This window comes from Staurois parvus, unplaced genomic scaffold, assembly GCF_062004578.1.
Source record: "Staurois parvus isolate SC_StPar_1 unplaced genomic scaffold, SC_StPar_1.0 ptg000678l, whole genome shotgun sequence".
Taxonomy (NCBI): domain Eukaryota; kingdom Metazoa; phylum Chordata; class Amphibia; order Anura; family Ranidae; genus Staurois; species Staurois parvus.
The window spans coordinates 278,099-300,282 of NW_028318474.1; the positions used below are offsets into that span (position 1 = coordinate 278,099).

At 44.8% G+C, this 22,184-nt stretch overlaps 1 protein-coding gene across 3 annotated transcripts in view; it reads right to left on the minus strand.

Moving 5' to 3' along the window:
* The window catches only part of LOC149447636 (uncharacterized), a 279,294-nt gene that overhangs the window by 244,295 nt on the left and 12,815 nt on the right, over nt 1–22,184 (minus strand). For 2 of the 3 annotated variants that reach the window (XM_089652264.1, XM_089652262.1), the window contains exon 2: nt 4,450–4,516. The gene's annotated coding sequence lies outside the window, so the exon portion shown is untranslated. Of the gene's footprint in view, nt 1–4,449; nt 4,517–14,529; nt 14,726–22,184 lie in introns of those variants that run through there. The other variant, XM_089652265.1, reaches the window with a different exon arrangement.

Here is a 22,184-nt window from a genome sequence, read left to right on the forward strand (position 1 = left end):
ACTTTCATTGTGGCCATTTGATGGTGGGGAAAGTAAGTGTAATATGAAATCCGTGGATACCATAAGAAGAGAGTATGTGTGCATTAGGAGTGTGCCCAACCAAACCCACATTGACATTGAGGGCCTAGAAATGAGGTTTAAGGGAAAGGAAATCAGGAGGACCCAACTGGGGAACAAATAAAAACAAAACCAGAACATAACATCTGGAAGCCAGAACTTCACATTTTTCCACATGTATTACACCAAAACTAGACAGCGTTACCGGATACGCTGTAGCTGCAGTCCAGAGGTTAAAAAAGTAATGAGAATCGTGATAATCGAAGGCCTTAGGTAGTACACCGTAGTACACCCCAAAAAGACGAGGAGAGCGAAGAAGGTATACTAGCTCCCCCACTCCAGTCCTCTAAATTGCAGCGCGGCATATCAGAAGGCTGGGAGAGATGCAAAATTGCCTCATGGCAGAGAGCAAATCCCTAAATCTGCAGAAAATAACAGATTAGAGCCGACTCATAATAGCATTGCTATCAAGACTGAGACTGAATCTGAAAGAACACATAGAATGTATAAAAGATATCATTGATAACTCCAAGCACCCAAGCCTTGTTAGGTGGGAACCATCGCATGGCGTGAACCCGCAGAGTATCAAGGCCTTTTAGGTGGATCCTTTCTCAGACTGCGTTGTTCTCTGGGGCCTTTAGGGGGTGAAGACAAGGCAGAAGAGCACAGCTCTTGTGGGATATGTAGATAAGCTTGCATGTGGTCAGCCGCCTCCTCAGGATGGGAGAAACTTTTACATTTACCTGATTGGTTTGTTAATCGCAGAGTAGCAGGATATGCTAGGGTAAATTTTATGCCTTTCTGGTGAAGAGCAGCAAAAACAGGTTGGAACGCCTTCCGCTTACGCGACACCTCCTGTGAATAGTCAGCAAATAACAGAACTTTGTGGCTCTCAATTTGAAGTGAGCGCTTTGAACGGAAAGCTCTAAAAATAGCAACTCTGTCCTCGTAATTGAGGTAGCGGACTATTCTAGGGCGAGGTAAGCGACAATCTGGTACCGGAGCTCCCATATGGTGTGCCTGCTCCATGAGACAAGGAGAAGTGACACCCAGCCTCTCAGGGAGACATGTAGCACAAAAGTCAGCCGGAGAGTTAACGGTAAATGATTCTGAAAGGCCTATAATTGTCAAATTATTTCTGCGAGATCGATTTTCAAGGCCATCAATCTTGTCTAGAATGTATTGCTGGGTTTGAGTAACTTGAAGTGCTGCGGCCTGGGAACTCTGCAATTCATCCTCTATGTCTGAAATTCGCTGTTCCGCCTCGATGATTCGTTTAGCATTATCTCCCAATTTCTTTCTAATTTGCTCTATGTCCACCGACACTGCTCTGCCCACTGCAGATGTAATGGTTGGGGAGAGCAAAGCTGCAACAGCCTGGGCGATCCTACCATACTGGTCTTCAAGATGATCTGCCTTGTTGGTGTGTCGCTGTGCATCGGAGACTGTGTTCCCTGTGTCCACGCCGTCGGCCATCTTGGCTGCCTGTGTCTCTGCGATGGCGCGGTCGGAGCGGACGGCCGGAGAGTTGACAGGGCCGGCACTGGAGGGGATCAGAAACTGCTCCATGTGGTAGTGAAGTGTGGGGGGTGCAGTAGGGGGTGAAAGATGTCCCCTGTGTGGGTTCCCGGGCTGCTGAGCAAGCTTTGTATGCAGGTCTGTTCCGGAGTCTCTGTCCTCTACATGTGGCACCGGAACCGGAAGTCGATAGTGCTGCCATCTTGACTTAGGAACAGTGGCTGTGTCCATGCAGCAGCTGCACCCAACTGACGTGAATGGCACTGCCTGCACAGAAATACACCGCATACCTATGCATTCTTATGTAGCCACTGTGTCACAATTGACATCAATGGGACTGTCTGCACAGGGATACACAGAATACATGTGTATATCTGTGCAGCTAAATGTGGCCTCACTGTAGTACGCATGTGAATGAGGCTTTAAGCTTCATTTTGACTTGCGGATGGGGGGCGGCAGAAATGCACAGCTGAGCTGCAAAGGATAAGTTCACCTTTTAACAAAAATTTTTTTGCAGGTAAAAAAAGTGCATTTATTGGTATTTGTTTTAGGAGCCAGGAAAGCATTGCACCAGCGTTCAGCAGATCACTGTTGCCATGCGGGTCTCCTGCAGACTGCAGTGGATCACAGGTGGGATGGGGGAGTAGTGTGATGGTGGGGCATTTGCACCATTGTACATGTTACACCTTATATATGGCTGTAACATGTTGCAAAAGATGAAGTTAGCCATCTATGTGAGGACCTAATTTGCCCGCATGGGGGATGTACAGGTGTCCCATGCAGGCAATTCTAGTCATGTCAACTGGGATGTAGCTCCCAACTTGACATCCGTATGGGTGTGGGTGCACATCTCTGAACTTACACGGTTTGCCTGCCTATAGAAGCCTAAATGAAAATATGAAAAAAGAAGTATGGAAATTGCTAATGACCAGACAAAATGTATCAAGAAGAATTTAGTGAGTCAGAAAAGGGCAGGTAGTATCACTAGGGGAAGACTACAATCTGAAGAATGATGGACCTCAACAAGAATGTGGACACTTAACCAACCCCCAGAAGAAAACAATAATAATGTGTGTCCTGATCAGAACCATCCACTGAACAGATAAAAGTCAAGTAAAACACCCATAGCACAAAGTTTTAATTAAAAAAAGTCTTCTCAGCAGATGTCTAATAGAAGAGAGGGAAAGAGACCTTCAATGGGAAACAAGGAGGGGTGGAATACCAAGTCCCCTTTAAGGAAGGGGAGGAGCGAAAAAAAATACCTAACAAAAATAAAGCTGAGAGAGGAAAGATTGTAGTGCAATGAACGTATAGGAATCCCAGGGTGAGAAGGGTGGGAAGGAGACCTGCCAACTAACACCATTTAATGATGTACAAGTGTGAGAAGCACAATAACATAATCAGATATAGTCACTCTTTCCATCTATTGAAGTACATATTGAAGCTGGCCATCTCTTCCAATCTGCACAACTGCTTCAGGCTTATTAGTCTTCATCGGGGAAGTGTGTGCACGTCACTGCTTGTATGGAGTAGTGCTTTCCAACCGAACGGAAAGTACAATCCAATATGTTATGATGTTATAGACCTAAATTGTACGTCCAGACAAAATTTAGTTTGTTTTGGATAGAGCTGGGAAGGACTAGAACCTGTGGATTCCTGTGGCTGCAATTGACAGATGTGTGCAAAGAGCTGCAGGCAAAGTGTCCAGCCACCATCACTGCAGGTAATCACTACCTGTGCCAACAGTCACAAATAGCTACAGTCGCCGACAGCTTGTCACTGCATTGTAAGGGCTCAGCAGCTATTCACATACATCTATCAATTCAAGATGCAGAAATACACAGATTCCTACCACTGGAAGGAGCAGTGTGTAATCGCACGTGTGAACACAGCCCAAGTAGTGGAGTTGCACAAACAATACAAGAGAACAGGAAAATAAAAAAAAACTTACAATCAGCACAATTTTTAGATTGCTTCCCAATTGATGAGTTTGTCCAGAAGAGGGCAGTACAATACAGAACTAAGAACCAGCAGGACGATCGACAACCACCTAGCAGAAGAAGTCACTTGCTGCAGTGAACCTGGGCCCTGTATACATTCTGTCAGGCTACAGCTGCATTTATTTAAAGCACAATGGAAGCCTCCATTACTTATTACTCGAATGCAGTCAGGCTGTATAAACAATCACAGATGTGGAAGTCTGCAGGCACAGCTACTTGTACTTTCTAGAGAACACTGCGAGCAGCCAGGTACCTTGAATTCATTGCAGAATCGACATTGCATGTCTCTTCTCCAATGAAAAGTCTGCACCATCCTTAGCATTTCATATTTGACTTTAACTCCGCTTTAATCCTAGCTGCAGAACACTAGAACGTTAAAATAAATAAATAAATGCACACATCTATTATTTTAGTTTTTGCAGCCTGACTGCGTTACAGTAAAAAGGAGGCTCCAATCACACTTTCATTCTCCCAAGAGAAAAGGAGACAACTGTCATCACCCCGGCATCAAATCCAATAAACACATAAAACTTTCCAACAACCCACAACCTGATAGTCATGAGCAGCTGTTTGGACCAGCGCCCCCTAGTGCCACGGGACAGAGCGCCATCTTTTCTTTTGGGATGCACATGTGCAATGTGTACTCTCTGCTGCCGCAGCTGCTGAGCTTCTCATAGACAACAGGAGTGAGTACACGCTGCACACATGTGACCTGAAAAACAGGACAGCAGAGGAAAATCACCAAAAAGGGTCCTTGCATGCAGTTCCTCTACACTTTATAGCCCCTGCTATGTTTTTCTCCTTCGTTTTCTCACATATGAGATCAATAAATGGAGGTGTATGCTGTACCTGTGTCCAGCCTTGTATGGCCTACCTGTGCAATCTTCTGTAGGTGGAGCACCTCGTCACAGACATTAGAGATCTTCTGGACGATGGAGATTCTGGAAAATCAAGGCAAGAGGAGGCACTGAAACTGTGTATTAAAGATGTATTTTTACTATAGGTTATAGAGGAAACAATGAAAGTAGTAATAATGACAACACTTCCCCTTCTCTTAGTGTTCTGGGGAACGCTGTCAAAGTTTGGATTTCCCATCACTTTCCTGTCCTGGTGTTGAGAGTCACAATTTAGATGGTGAAGCTCTATTCTGAACCGTCAGAGTTGTCTGCCTGTCTTTGTCCCTCTTACAGATTTAACTTTCCCTGCGTTAGTGGTTAGTGGCCATGATATTTAACCCCCTTCACTGTGGATTGGCAGTGATGTTTACCCATTCCCCCCCTGCATTGTGGATTGGCAGTGATAGTGAACCCACCTCCTTCCCCTGTATTGTGGACTGGCAGTGAAAGTTAACCCCATCACACGCTCCCACGCTGCTCTCTCTGTCTTCCCAGGTCAGGATTTGGCTTGTACTTTGGGTGGAGATGACTCTGCCCACAGTACAATCTCTCTCATTCTGTGCCAGGTGCTGGAATACAGAGCACGTTCCAGAACCCCGCTGACACTCTGCTTTCTTTATGGTACCCAATAGCCTGCGGGCCGCATGCAGGCAGCTGGAGGGCTGTTTGTAGGGCAGCAGGGGCATAGATCATTTACACCACGTACATTGAGCTGCACTGACCATCCTTCTCCAACGCAGTTCGAGCGCATACTCAGGACAATTTGCCTTGAGTTCAGTTCCCACATGCTGACAAAAAGTAGGACATGCAATACTTTTTTACTTTTATTTTCTGAATAAAAATCCATGATAGGTCACCTTGTGACATTTCAATAAAGTTAAAAAAGATGTAAACAGTGCAATGCGTCATTTATGATGTACCAGCATCTGTCCCCTCACAATACACATCGGTGGCAGCGGTATAACGCAGTCGCCGATGTGAAGTAGCCTCTTTCAGCTCCAGATAGCAGTAAAACCAAACATAGGTTCCATCCCTCTAAAACAGTGGTTCTCAACCTTCCTAATGCCGCAACCCTTTAATACAGCTCCTCATGTTGTGGTGACCCCCAACCATGAAATTATTTTCGTCGTGCACAAAACCTTGTGGTTCTAGAGTCCCATGCCCTTCTGTGTGGCAGTGTTTTGTAAAAAGGGTCGGGGACTTTTCCCCTGTATTTCCCGCAGGTACAGCTGTCCATTTAAGTGAACAGGCTGCTGCTCCTGTGCAAACATGACAGCCAGGACCCACACACATGTAAACCTAGCCTATAAGCAGCCCATTCAATGCACCCAATCACAAGAACTGCACCTGACCATTGTCTGGGAACACGACAAGGCACTGCCATGTGTTGGGGGTGCTGTAATACAGGTGACTCGCTGGTCACAATGAAAGTCACCCCCGCCCGCTGACACCCATAATGTGCAGCACTGCAGGGCAATGATGAACCAGCCCTAGATAGTCACTGAGGTTACATAGGAGCAGCAGGAGGTGTTCACCAAGATTTCCAGGGATTGAGCTGTACACAGATGAGGGGTTTTCTATAGCCAAGCCACTTTTTCATTTACAGAAATGAATTTAATGAAAATGGACTCTTGGAAGACTTTTTATGACTGAATCAACAAGTTTTCCTTGTCTTAAAACTTTCATAGTCTTTTCTTACTACCTGACCCATCAGACGTCTATTGCAGCAGGCAGAAAGCATTGATCAGACCAGTTATTGGCACATACTGCGATTTTCCCCCTCCCCAGCTGCAAGAATGTGCCGATTCCTATGTCTGGAATGAGAGGTGTGCACAAATAGGGACGGCTGCTCAGCCCATACAGTGCATTGGCAGGATGGCGAGCTGCTTGCACAGTCAGCGATTGCCCGCACTGTATGTGATGGGGTTGGCGCGATGATGTCATTGCGCCGGGTACTCGTATGTGGGCGTTTCTGCATGTGGGCAGACCCGCCTGGAGACGGATAGAGGAGCGGTGTTTCGGTTCCTAAGATCATCGGAAATATGTGTTTTCCAATGGTCTTAGGCGAACCGTGTGAAAGGTTTGTTCGACCCCCAAAGGGGTCGCGATTCACAGATTGAGAACCGCTGCTCTAAAATTAACAAGAAAAATATACAAACTGTACAAACTGTACATACACGTTAGAGTTCAGTCACTCAGCTTTTTGTAGGCATTTTATGCACCTAGTGTACATTTCTGGGTGCTTTCCTGCTCCAGGTGCTACATGCAGCCAGCCATACAAGTAAATGGCTGTACGTGGCCGCACTCATGGAAACGCCAATGCCTCCTCGTGTTGGGAAAATACGTTGGACATGCATGTGTGGATAAGAGCTGATGTAAAGAAGTATCAGCGTTTACAAATATATTCCCTTGTATGGCAGGTTATATGCAGCACCTACAGCTCCCTCTGCACACAAAAGTGTCCAGAAATCTATTGACAAATACATGAAACAAATGAATGAAAGAAGTGCAGCTCTCCAAAATCCACAATATCCCGCCTCCAAGCAAACTTGTTAATACAGAACTAATAAAACCGACGACCCTAAATTTGCTGAAATAGCTCAGTTTGAAGAGCGTTAGACTGAATATCTAAAGGTCCCTGGTTCAATCCCAGGTTTCAGCAGCTGTTGGGGTGTTCCCAGGAGTTTGAGGAAGTAGAATCGATCTGGATCAGCCAAATAGAGAGCGATATATGGAGACCTGGTGAGCCATCGATTGGCCTATGAAACCACGAGCATTACTAACCCTTTATTGTAATAAACCTGGTTTTATAGAAGGCACGACGATTTATGTTGTAGACACCTTTCACACGGAGCGAAGTCTGCACTGTTTTGACACCTGTACTCCTGTCCATAGGGCTGCATGGACCTTCCGATCAGGTCTGCCTAAAAAACTGGCAGGTGGGCCTGATTGGAACACCCATGTGAAAGGGGCTCTATGGAGCTGTGCAGGGACTGCTATGGAGGAGAATTGACCATTTACAGCCTGGTGTGGCCCCATATCTTTTTGAGCTGTGCCTGGAAGGATCCTAAAGCCAGGTTCACGCCTGTACAGATTGCAGTTGATGCATTTTGCATGTTTTTCACGTGACATATTAATGAGTTTTTGATGCGTTTTGTGCCTTTGGGAGGTGTCTTTTGTCTTATGGGAGAAACAAAAAAAAAAAAACAACATCAAGAATGCAAGCACTGCGTTTTTAAAAGCGTTTCTGCTGCATTTCCATTGAAATCTATGGAACAAAAACTGCAACCTGCTGCAGGAAGAAACCTTCCTGATCCTTTCCAGACAATGCACCGGTGGAAAACGCACAGATGTGAACGTGACCCATGGGAAACCATGTTAAATGGACTGTACAACGTTTCTGCAAAACTGAAAATGCACAGAAAATCGCAGAGGTGTGAACCAGGCCTAACATAGAGGTGCTTTTACATGCTGAGAAAATGAGGCCTATGTGTGACACTGCTCCTAGTTATTAGAATTTCTGCTTGAATGTTTGTTTGCTGTGCGGGGATCAGAGCTTTGTTTATAGTTCTAGAACATGAAACGCATGCATTTAACGCTGCGACTCCCAAACAAATCACCTTGGAGAAGAGGCTTCAGGAGACTGGTCACACAGGTGGAGTCTGGCAGAAAGAGGAATAAAGGAAGCATTACACCTTCTACCTGTACCCCGAGACATCCTGAGCATTGAACCCTTGAGGTGTTGGGGCCCACTTTACAGGAAAACATGTTCAAACATGGTTTGGGGGTTTCAGCTCAGAGGGACGCCCCGAAACCACCTATAGTGTACGGTTACATTATTAGGAAGTGTTTTTGCAGCTCTTACAACACCTGTCTTTTAATTTTTTTTTTGGAAGGGGCTGGAGGGGAGAGAATATGAAAAGAACCTTTTGGTAGAGCTTCACAATTGCACACAAAATGCCATCAAAAAGCATTTGCAGGGTCCCTGTATTCACATGAATTGAGGCGTTCTCCATGCTTTGCAAGTTGCCAACACCAGCCCAACATTGCCAGCAGGATAGAAATCAAAGCATCGCAAGTAAGCTACCTGTCATCCACTCAGCAGCATTCATCTTCCACTGCAGCCAGAAATTCTGAACACGGAGCTATCAGAGGGGTTGATTATTTGTCCCCGGCCTCCATGCCGCTCCTGCTCTTCATTTGAGGTAGTCACCCTCTGCCTCTAATGTACAATAGGAAGAAGAGATGATCTCTTCCTGTCACTTCAGGCCACTTCTGGATCTCCTCATATAAATATCCTTCTATATGTCCTGTACATCCCTCCGCACACTCAGGTGCTGCTATGACCCCCATCTCTGTGCCCCGATAGGGTCGTTGTACTGTACATCCCTGTACCCCCAGAGTTCTCCCCTCACAGCCCGATCTCTGAACCCTGATGGGGTCACGGTACTGTACACCCCGGAACTCCAAAACTCTACCTATACACCCCAATCGCTGAGCCCTGACAGCTCACTGTACTGTACACCCCTGTACCCCCAAGCCCTCCACTTATACACAGATCTCAGGCTACTCCTGTTGCTAGGTTACCCACAACCATTTCCTCACAAGCCCACTGCAGCCAGAATACATCCCCTGAGACCCCAATATGACAAATATATACATATATACAGAGTGAAATCTACCATTGTATACATACATTAGAGAAATGTCACATAATAAAGGGACAGGCGGATTACATAACAGGACATTACACAGACATCTGGGCAGTCTAGGACAGGCATGTCACACTCAGAAAAAACACGGGGCCCCACCGAGACAACATCTTCAAGAGGGCCACATTATGTCCGAAGGAGTTAGTTCAATAAAAAATGTCAAGGGGCCCCAATATGGGCCCCAGTGTGATCAAAAACACTGCGCAGCTTTGATATACTGGGATTAGTTATGAAGCCTTACCTGTAGGCCTTAGCTGTGCCCCATCCTGTCCTGTTGCTAGAACGCTCCAATCAATGGACACTCGCCCCCAGCATCACAGGAGAGAGCGTTCTCCTCATTGAACCCCCTGACTGTACACTGCGCTCTCTCTCTCTCTCTCTCTCTCACACATTGCTGAGCTCACCCACTGCTGTGCCATTTGGGACCCTCAGAGGCCTGGCTGGAAAAACCCCAGTCAGGGGCCCCCACATCCTGCCTTGCTGCTAGCACAGGAAAACTGTTGGTCTTTGCTCCTGTACTGCCGGCAGTTATCATCCAACGGTTTTCATATCCTAGCAACAGTCCGGACATGAGGGTTGCTAACTGGGAGTTTTTTAGCCGAGGCTTCTGAGGAGCTCAAATGGCCTACCGCTATGACAATAACATGAATGAACATTTTACAAAGCTGCAGTTCTGCACCGATTTTCAAAAAAAGGTTTCTGCACTATTTTTTGCAATTTCATTTGCAACCTGCATAGAGATCACACAGATGTCAGCCAAGTCACGCCTGAAATCACACAGACAAGCGGCTTTGAAATTGTGCGACTTCAAGTGAAGTCGCACAATTTTAAATTCGGATCCAGTGTGAACCAGGGCTACATGCTTTTTTAAGCATTTTTCATGTGTTTTGCAAGTGTTTTGTAAGCTTCAGGTGGAAGAGGAGCCTAGCTGAAAAATGCTCATATAACTGCGCAAAAATGCTTGTCTTGCACGTACTCAGATGCGGCTATTGATTCCATGAGACTAAATATCCACCAATCTACCCAAAAGCAGCTCCTGCATTTCATTCAACAACAGGAAACACACTTCAAGCGATAGAGTGTACTAATATGAACTAATGTGAGCAGGTACAATTTAAATAAATGGATTTCTACTTGTTGAGCGTTGTCACATGTAGGTATAAACGTGACAAAAACACTGAAATATGAATGGGGTCTTAATAAGGAATACATAAAAAAGAAGTAACATATAAAAATAATTGGTTGTTTAGGATCCTCCTTTAAGCACTTAAGCACCAGAAGATTTTACCCCTTTCATGACCAGGCTACTTTTTGCTATTCAGCACTGTGCCACTTTGGCAATTGCGCAATCATGCAACCCTGGACCCAAATGCAATTTTTGTCACTTTATCACACAAATAGATCTTTCTTTTAATGGTGTTTGATCGCCACTGGTTTTTGTTTTTATTATTATAAAAATAAAAAATGAACTGAAAATTTTGAAAACATTTTTTTTTACTTTCTGCTAAAAAAAGAACCAATAATAAACAAAAATGTAATTAACCTTGCAGGGATAAACCCACTAGTTTCACACTTATACCGTAAGTGCCCAGGGCTCATATGCTCCACACCTAATTTCAGCCATCTATAAAATTCTATACGAATCTATTCCAATATCTGAGACCAGTCACCTATACATGCACAAATGAGCAAACATTCCCAATCGCTCTCTTACCCTACGGCAGTGGGAAAAAATGTGGGTGTCCACTTCTAAAGTCTCACGATGTGTGATGCAGAGAGAGACTGCCTGCAAGATGCTCCTATTCTGGTACAAGACCCCTGATGTCCTGCATGCGGGCACCCCTCCTGTCCCTCGACAATGCTGGAGATGTCAAAACATTACCACAATTTCTGGGAATGTCCTCTTATTAAAGACATGTTCAATCAATTCTAAAAAGCCTTCTTGGAATAGTCATCCCCTTAGACCCCCTATTCTGCTTGCTTGACCTACCTTACCCAGCTCTCCCTAAACATGCAAAAGCTGAAAGTCTTTGGTTTACTAGCTGATAAAAGAGTTATTCCTTCTATTATTCAATATAGTTGGATTATATTCCAACTATTATCCACTAAAGCTGGGATTCGTAGGATGGAACATCTTTCAGCTGTAGTCAAAAATACTTTGATGAGCGTTACAAACATATGGGAGGATTGGGACCACTCTGAATTCTGCCTTGAACGAGTTATTCTGATTCTTAGAACTTTGGTTGGCTGAATGTCAAGCCCCGCACATTTTACATTGCTTTCAGCTGTTCTTTATTGAGATTATGACACTAATGGTGTGCCTATCCTGTTATTGTTATACCCTTTATATCATTTTTTGGCATTTTGACAATTTACATCTGCCTCTTTGGTAATTGTATTGCTTTGAAAATTGATATATGTTTTCTTATACATTATGGTTGTACATTTCTGATGTGATATTACATCTATTCCACCTGCGGCGGAATCAGCGGTTCATAGCTTATTTTGCTGATATCATTCATGAAACTTCTTCTTGAAAAACTTTAATAAAAATACAATTATGAAAAAAAGCTTCATAAATTTAGGCCAAAATGTATTGTGTTGCATGTCTTTGGTAACAAAAAAAATCCCCAAAAATGTATTTTAATTGGTTTGCATGAAAGTTATAGAATCTACAAACTATGGGAAATAAACGCAATTTTTAATTTTTTTTTCACTAGTAATGCCGGTGATCAGGGACTTACATTGGGACTGTTATAGAACGGCGGGCAATCTGACACCAACTGATACTTTGTTGGAAATGACTAACTGCCACTGCCATCTCCAGTGACACTAAAACAGTGATCAGCGCTAATGATGTCAACTGTAGTAATATACATGGGGCGGTCGGCAAGTAGTTAAAGGATAACTTTAAAGTGGCCTCACTAACTGCAGTTCGCCTGGTAATTGTCCTTTCTCCCAACTTCCATGATCCTTACTGGTGGCCCTTACTGGCCTTACACAGCCTTTGCAAGGAAAATGTCTCAGCCAGGTCCACTTTGTACTGTGCATGGGGCCCTATTCATTACTTCGGAGCATTTCTACTCTGCTTGATGGTTGGTGGCTGCCAAGAGTACAGCTCATCCATAGGAAAGAATAGAGCTGTGACATGTGTGCTCAGTAGGTAGAGAACCCAGTCAGGAAGATTTCCTTGTAAAAGTCATGAATGAAACTACAGTCACTATCAAAAATGTTATATATGATAGTCTGTCATTAGAATAATTCTATTACTGATCCTGCCAATAGATCATTTATTTTTCTACTTCCTGTAACAGTGACAACTCTGCAGTGAAATCATGCAGCAAAGTTTTCCCCCTGTGGACCAGGATAGTTTAGGATGGACATGTAGATTTGAATTGAATGGATGGGGCCCATTTACACCTCTGCTTTCAATGCACATTAATACATGTTCACAGGTTTGCTATAGTTTTTTTTTTAAAAGGCCTCATTTATACTTTGAATTTGATAGGTTAAGAAAACACGCAACTGAGCAGCATTTTTACTGCCCCCAATCACTCCCCCTTAAAATGCAAAGGCAGTGGATTGGGATGTACATGTGACTGCACTGATAGAGTCACTGATGAGGCTGCACTGATAAGAGTCACTGATGAGGCTGCTATGATGGGGCACCAATGAGGCTGTACTGATGGTGCAGTGAAGAGGCATCATTGATGGGGCCACTTATGAGGCTGCACTGATCCGGCCACTGATGAGGCTGCACTGATCGGGGTCACTAATGAGGCTGCATTGATCGGGGTCACTGATGAAGCTGCACTGATTGGGGCACTGATGAGGCTGCACTGATGGGGCACTGATGAGGCTGCACTGATGCGGCACTACGAGGCTGCAATGATGGGGCCACTAATGAAGCTTCATTGATAGGGCCACTGATGAGGCTGCACTGATTGGGGCACTGATGAGGCTGCACTGATGGGGCACTGATGAGGCTGCACTGATGGGGCACTGATGAGGCTGCACTGATGCGGCACTACGAGGCTGCAATGATGGGGCCACTAATGAAGCTTCATTGATAGGGCCACTGATGAGGCTGCACTGATTGAGCCATTGATGGGGCTGCACTGATAGGGCCACTGATGAGGCTGCATGGATGTGGACACTGATGAGGCTGCACTGATAGGGCACTAATGAGGCTGCACCAATAGGGCCACTGATGAGGCTCTGCTGATAAGGCACTGATGAGACTGCACTTATGGGGCACTGATGGGGACACTTATGAGGCTGTACTGATGGGGACATTTATGAGGCTGTACTGATGGGGACATTTATGAGGCTGTACTGATGGGGACATTTATGAGGCTGTACTGATGGGGACACTTATGAGGCTACAAGGATGTGGACACAGATAAGTGGCCACACTAGCTGTCATGAGGGTAGCGGGCTCTTGGACTGCCAAGACCCGACTCTGAGCAGCAGTATGAGCCCATACAGGGTGGGAACCAGAACGCCTGGGACGTCCCCTGTGAGGGGGTGTCCAATTTGGAGCCGTTGCTGAGCCCAGTCAGCTCCGAGGTAAGGCTGAGAGTCTCCCCGGAGCGGCAGTTCCTGCCAGCTCCGCTCCTCCTCTGACCCGCCACTCCTACTACTCTACAGCTCCGCATCTCCCCCAACCCGCCCTTCACATTCCCGCAGCTCTCCTCCTTTAACCCACCCTCACAGCACCACTCCCTGCCTTCCATGCCCCCCACCCCCCCACATGGCACAGTGACACCTGCAGGCTGCCCGGCAATACTGCACCTTGCTGCATTGCGCAAGGCAGCAATTTCTAGTCGCCATGGCGACATGGCGCCTGGGATCTGTCGAGCCCTGCCCCATTGTCACGCTACGTGGACAGTAGCACCTGCCAAACGCGGCTCAATCAACTGAATAGGACGGTGCTGGTTTTTAGAGGTTAAAACAGGTGGAGAGGCAATATTACACCTCCTTTCCATCTGTTGAACACTCTCTGAAGATTGATCCAATACAGATCGCTCTTCAGAGAGCAATACAAGTGTAAACAAGCCCTAATGGTGCTGCATCACACCTGTGCTTTGAAGGATATATATTGGCTGATAAAGATCAGGTAGAGTTTTGAATCCACTAATGCTTGTTTTTGATGAGCTTGTCAATGTCGTGTCAATGCATGAAGTCTATATGTAAAAACAAAATGTGAACAAACTTACCTACCTGCTCATGACTCTCTTTAACATCTGTAAGCAGTGTATGGCCAGCTTAAAGTGACATTAAAGACTGTTTTTGTCTTAAAATAAAAAAGATGCTATACTTCCCTTACCTCCTCTTTGGCTGTCCTCCACGGGTATTGTCCGCTCCTCCAGGTGCCTCTTCAGCAAGCCAGGTGCTAAGTACACACCCATGCATGCATGCTCCTGAGGTGAGCTGTATGCGTCCATAGACACATTCAGCGCAGGTAAGCCATGTTCTCCCTCCTCACAGACGTTTGACTAACAGTAGCAGGAGTCTATGGCTATCATCACCCTCAGTGTTCCTGTGAGACCAGAGAGGAGAAGGAGACAGGTAAGTGGCGAGGGATGCGGGTGGGTAGAATAGGTAGTGGGATGTTTTTTTACATCTGTTTACAGATATTTTTTAATGCAGAGAAAGCAACCAGGTAACAAAATTGACTTTAGAGCCGCCGTGTCTGTCCTTTATGCATTGCTCATAATGCTGTTACTATGGTAAAGGTTTATTTTTAATAGTCCTCTGGTTTTTACAACTTATATATAAAGGCATTTACAGGAGACGTGAGCTCAATAAGTAATGAATTTCTACGGTATATTTTAAGGCAGAGTTTTGTTGTTCCCCATCCCCCCCAAAAAAAATGAATTACGAGTCAGCAGCTACAAATACTGCAGCTGCTGACTTTTATTAGGTCACTTACCTGTCCAGGGATCCAGCGGTGTCCTCACCCCGATTCCTCAATCGGCTGTCGGGTGTTGGCGCCTCCATCTTGACTACGGGTAATCGGCAGTGAAGCCTTGCAGCTTTACAGCTGACATTCTACTGCACATGCGCGAAGCGTGCTGCGCTTTGTGAATGTGTCACAGTCCTCTGGGACCTGTGAAGTATCCCAGAGTAAGCGCTAAAAAGTATAAATAATAAAATAAATAAATGATCGAAAAAATAAAATTGACAATAAAATCGACAATAAAATTTCGTTCAAATATAAGATAAAAACTTCCACTTAATAAGATGAAATATATGGCACAAATGAATGCATAAATAAATCTTCCACACCAGCAGATCCTTCCAAGGCCTGGGACAGATAATAAATGGCAAAAATGCGCACTCACCAGCTGCACATAGGAAATGCGCATATAAATCACCACTTGATGGGGAATGCAGCATAGAGATGGTTGGCTTCCCTCAGAGCCAAAAAGTTGTCAGGTTTTTGGGTGTAGTAATGGTCTGCCAAATCCAGAGGTCTCCCTTAGGATGACTGGGTGGACAACCTGAATACAGGGCTCCCTCCTCTGGATGTGGATGTGAAGGTGATTCTGTAAATTCAATCAGCTCCTCCAAAGGAGCCAAAAAAGGGTTGCCAATAGTGTAGTATTTCAAACATTTATTGGAGTAACTCATAAGTAAATAAAGGGTGGAGGTACAGTACAAATGTAAATGAAATTCAGAGTACTGCAGCACTGACCCTATAGTAAAGTGCTGCAGTACTCTGAATTTAATTTACATTTGTACTGTACCTCCACCCTTTATTTACTTATGAGTTACTCCAAGAAATGTTAAAAAATAATATAAATTTCATTTGTGTACAGTGTTGCATGACCGTGCAATTGTCAGTCAAAGCCTGGCCTTGGCCTGGTCATGAAGGTGGGTAAATCTTCCGGAGGACAAGTGGATATTCTAGTCAGCATTTGTGAGCACCAGACAGCATAAAAGCTGGGTAAATTATAAAGGAAAATGGTTCTTTCATTTGTAATATAAAAATAGTTTTCATTTTATCAATGGTCCTGTAAAATAATAGGCACCACAGGGCCGTGCAATACCTAGATTTCCCCATCCTTGCAAACACAATTTTAAAGCAGAACTAAAGTTCACAGACTATTCATCTCCATTCCTGCAATGGGGCCGTCATCTCCTTCGCTGGTAACTGACACATACACCCCAGGCTTCTTCCAGGTCCCGGATTTGCAGCCTCTTGATTGATTGGTGAGGGTGACATGACTCCCACACGTGCACACAGGAGTCATTTATCCCAGCACACTACCACTGAGAATGCATGCTGAGCTGTGCATGCGCAAAACATTGCAAACAGGCAGCTAAGGGTGTTTTATTGCCAAAAAGATATAGCACGTCTCTTCTGCAATAAAAAGCCACCTGCTCGCAATTTTATTGTCATAGAAGGTTTGGTTCAACTTTAAAGTCCATTTCCAGCTTCAACTATTTTTTATATTGTAAATGGATTTGAGTTTATAATATTGTTAAACAGAACTTGAGTCCCGCTCTGTACTAGCTTTGTCCCACCTTTGGTGCCGCCATTGAAGTGCAAATGCAGATTTGCCAAAGCGCTTTAGAAGCCCTCATTTCTTACGTGTTTTTGCACCTAATACTACCTGCAATAGTGCTCAGCAATAGGAATCCAATTCTTTTCAATACTGTTCACATCTCTACACTTGAAACTGAAAAATGTACAGTAGCTTTTACTATGGCACATTTTTGGCTCCATAGATTTAAACGCATGACAAGCGGTTTTGCATGTTATTTAGCCTGAACAACTGTTTTCCTCTGCTGTCCCTCTCCTCTCCTCCCACCCAGGGGCTTGAATACACATGAAAAAAATTAGGGATGCACTGATAACAGTTTTTGGAGAACAAGTACAAGTACCTATACTTTTTATCAAGTACTCGCCGATACCAATTACTGATACTTATTTTTTTTGTCCCGCGCTGTGAAACTTGAGCCCACACAAAGTCAAAGGGCTCAAATCACACTTCAAAGAATCACATGCAATTTGAACAGGAATGCGGCACGATTCCTGTCTGAATCACATGCGGTTTCCCTGAGGGTGCGGTTTGAGCCATACAAAATGAATTGGTTCAATTCGCACTGCACCTGCAGGGAAACCACATGTGATTCGGACAGGAATCCCACTGCATTCCTTTTTAAACCACGTGCAATTCTTTGCAGTGCGATTTGAGACCTTAATCTTGTATAGGCTCAAATGACAACACACAAAGTATCGATTTTAGGTATTGGAGCATTTTCATGAGTACAAGAACTTCTGCAAATGCTTAGTATCGGCAACCGACACAGATATCAATATTGGTGCAACCCTAAATATAATGTAAGCTCTATCGAGCAGGGCCCTCTGTTTCCTCTTGTACCAAATTGTATTATAACTGTAATGTCTACCTTCATTTTGTAAAGCGCTGCGCAAACTGTTGGCGCTATATAAATCTTGTATGATAATAATAATAACGCTGGAAAATTGCCCAATTACAAACTCCTGTATAAGCACTTCCATAAAAACTTTCTGGGTATGGAGGGAGGCTAAATCACACTGCAAAGCAGGAAGAAGACTCTGCATAGGTAATGAACAAATATGACTGCCCCCGTGTTCATATCAAATGTTAAATTAGACATAAAAGCAATGTTTTTAAATCCCTCACCAACACACACGGAAAAATATTTTTTTCTCTTGTGTGTGTCTAAAAACTGTAGAAAACTGACTATAAATTCTCCTTAACCTGTTGCCACCTGCATAACACATGCAATATTTGCAGCCGCTAAAGGGTGGTCTTTAATGACCACACTCCGCACATATGTATCGCTGGGTGGCCAATGCTTCTATGCTGAAAGCTCAATCCCAGCACAGAGACCAAGCTGTCAAAGACAGTTCACACTAATGATCAGTTACTGGTCAGGACCGGCTCTCGATCATGTGACCACTGTGACAGCCTATCACACTAGTCACATGGTCACCTAAACCTCCTGCACCCAAGGCATTCAGAACCTTTTAAAGGGACAACGAAACGGGAGGGAAGAGGTTAATGAAATGTTATCATTACATATCATAATAATACATAATATGTCACTTTTGTATGCAGTACATGATAGCACAGTTTAATCTGTTCCTTGGATCATAGTAAATTGTTTCAGTGCAGATTTTATCTGTTTATTTTACCTGCATTTTGTACGGCTTTGTCAATTTTGTGCATACATTAGCAGGTAACACAGATAATACACAGCTCTAGGGGGGAGATTTACTAAAACTGGGCCACACAGAATCTGGTGTATCTGTGCATAGTAACCAATCAGCTTCTAACTTCTGCTTGTTCAGTTAAGCCTGGACAATGAAACCTGCAAGCCGACTGGATACCAGACTCTGTGTGGCCCCGTTTTAGTAAATCTCCTCCTAAGCATCTCCCAATGTTTTCCTCTAGAAGCTCTAAGGTTTCCGCATTCTGGACAGAACGTGGCTGCAGCACTGAATCATATGTAAGTTCTATCTCCCATTGGGAGTATTGGATCGACAATCACTTTGCCTGAATTAAGAGCTGACTCGTGTATTCCACTGAATCAAACGCGGTCTATTTTTACCCCTAGTAATAATAAAAAAGACAGAGGTATACTGAAAGGACAACTACACCGTGCAATTAAAATGAGACTGCCAATTTGCTCCAGAGAAAATAAATGAAATCACGAAAGCTTCCTCCTACCAAATCTTCGTTTTTAGATATATGTTTTATTTCATCATTTTATAGTATTACCCTTAAGTGTATTTTACCTATAGTAGCAGCTCTGATTCTGGTGTTTTGTAGCTAGAGCTGAATTCCAAGTACAGGTATTTTACATTCACTCAGATCAATGTAACTACGTATATGCCATACCTGGCCGATGACCCCAGACTGGAAATCTCTATAGTAGGCATCATTACTCCAGTGATCTGCACTCCAATGCTGAGCACCTGCCAAGCTGAAGCATGTCTTTGGAGTGTGGGAGGAAAACGGAGTACCCAGAGGAAACCCAAGCAGGCACAGGGAGGACATTATGATTGTACCATTCTGTTAGGACCTTCAGTTGAACCACTTGAGCTCCAGAAGGTTTCACCTTCATGACCAGGGAATTTTTTGCTATTTAGCACTAAACTGCGATACTTTAACTGGCAATTGTGCGGACATGCAACACTGCACCCAAATAAAATTTACCATATTTTTCGCTCCATAAGACGCATTTTTTTCCCCCAAAAAAAGGGGGGGAAATATCAGTGCGTCTTATGGAGCGAATATGGAGTGGCCGGTCCGGTATTTCCGCCGCCGACACAGTGTCGGAATACCAGGCCGGCCGATCAGCTCTTCTCTGCAGCAAGACATTACCTGTTCGTCGGTCCAGCGCTGTACAGTCTTCCCACGCCGGCATCTTTAGTGTGGGCACCCAGCTGTGATAGCGATACTATAGCGATACTTTAGTGTGGGCACCCGGCTGTGATAGCCGGGTGCCCACTGCGCATGAACGAGAAGCGCTGCGCTTTGTGAATGGCCCGGCATCTTCTAGGACCTGTCATGTGTACCAGAAGATGGTAAAAGAAAAAAAATATTTTCCACTTTCTGCTATAAAACATATCCAAGAAAAAACTCCAAACACTGAAATTTCTTCATAAATTTAGGCCAAAATGTATTCTGCTGCATGTCTTTGGTAAAACATCCTAATAAGAGTTTATTTCTTTGTGTCTACAAACTATTGTATATATGTTTGAACATTGATCAATTCTGCTGTACTTATGGCCTATCTTATTTCTTGAGGCCCTATAAAATGCAAGGACAGTACAAATACCTCCCATATGTCCCCTTTCTGGAAAGCATTCTGAGGTATTAAGTAAGAGGCATGGAGAGCGCCTTGTCATTTTTTGTCAACATATTTTGCAAAAAGAAGACTTTTTTTTCCTTTTTACATACTGTCACCAGGCAGTATAGTGCCATCATATGACTGGTGTAGCAGTGGTCAATGATGCCTAAGTATGTAGAGGAAAAAAAAATAGTGATTTTTAAATTTTTTATTCCATGTACTACTCTGGAGGAGGGGGGGGGGGTGAGCAAGGTTTTGTTTTTTTTTTTAAACTGCTTTTGCTTATACAGTGAGGATCACTGTATAAGCAAAAGCTTAAGCTGTCTTGAATGGATTAATCATTCAGGAAGAGCTTGCTTTTGATTGTTAATTATGATTGGCTACGTTATTCACATTGTACAGGTAACCAGGTACCATGTGATCATTGTGGGCCAATCACAGATCACAATAGTAAGTAAGCTGTTCATGAATGGAAAGCCATTCATGACATGTCACTTCCGGGTCAGACACAAGATGGGGAGGAAATTGGACATTTATCCACTTTCATCCCACTTGCTATCTCGGGCAAGTGGAGCCCGGCATACTTAGTGGGGGGGGGGGGGTTAGGGAGTGATGGGGCAATCAGGCAGCAGCCGCCCAATTGCTTCCACCTGACAAGTAAATAGAACAGTAGCTGATACTGAGCGCTATTGGTATAGAGCCAAATTAATAGTGACCAGTGAAGTATTAAAAATTAGCAAGGATGATTTTGACAAAGAACGTATCTGTGCAAAAGTTGTCGTCATAGCAACCGGGTCTTGTTATGGTGTGGCCTTCTCTGTCCATCCATCAGCATCCATCTGCCGGTTTCTGCGATCACTGATGTCACGTCCGTCACACGCCAATGTCATTTCCGGTGCGCGAGTTCCGGGGACATCCGAGGCAGCATCCTGTTCTGTGAGTGGTACTTTCTCACAGTTGGCAACCTATCTTCCAGCAGAGCAGCTCACAGGATTCCTCTTCACCGCTTCCTGCACCCTGGTCCAGATGTACCTGTTTCCTCAGCAGTAAGCCAATTTTATTGAGCACGTTCACACATTTGGGCTATACTACCCACTTTTTCCTTCGTTCACATTGGACATATGACTATGAACAATGGTTTTAATTAGGGTTGCGCCAAAATTTCGGTGGCCGAAATGTTTCGGCCATCGACCGAAATGAAAAGAAGCACTGATAAAGATGCCAAAAAACCCGCCCCTTGCCGCTGCCCGCCTGCCACCAGCCACCACTTGGTAGTTCTCAGCTTTACTTGAGAAACCATCGAGCGATCCCGGTGCTGGGCATACAGATGAGTGAAGGAAAGATGGCCTCCACTCATCTCTATGCCCTTGGAGGACCGGAGCGATGTCACTTCCGGTTCCAGCCATTTTTGTTTTCTTTTTTAAAGCACTAGATCAGGGGTGGGCAACTGTGGCCCTCTGTCAGGAATGGACTCACCACTGGTGGTGCTGTGGCTCACTTGCTCTGTGGGCTGCAGTACCAGCTCCTACCAGAGGGTGCTTTCAGCAGCCAGGGTCTCACTCCTGCAATCAAGCCATCACCTGAGGCTGATTGCAGGAGGTCTATTTAAGCAGGACCAGGCCTGCAATCAGTGCCTTGGTGTTTGTTTCCCATGAGCCCCTGTACCTGGTATCCTGTGAATCTTCTGTTGCCGACCTCTGCATTGTTCCTGACCCTGCTGACCGTCTCCTGTTTAACCCCTGGCTTGCCTGACCATCCTTCTGCCTGATCCTCAGTACCGCGGTGCCCGTGAGTTACTGAAACCGGCTTGTGACCCTGACCATTCTCTGTCTGCTCCTCTGGTACCTCGCTGCCCGCACGTTGCTGACCTGGCCTGCCTGACTACGCCTTACGCTACCCAGATGATCCATCCATCCTACATGGATCTGTCCCTGTTACCAGGTCTGCCAGCCTCTTCACGTCAGGCTCCTTTCCCCGCACACCTCTGACGATGCTCTCTATTGCCGGATGTACTCAGGGGTCGTGACCTGGTCTCAGTCTGCTCCAAGTTCATCCCCACCATCAGTGGCCCTGGTGAATAAGCAGATTGGGACTTAGACCCCGCGCCCTGAGGAACCCCGTGCTGTGGGCTGCTAGAGATGCCACCA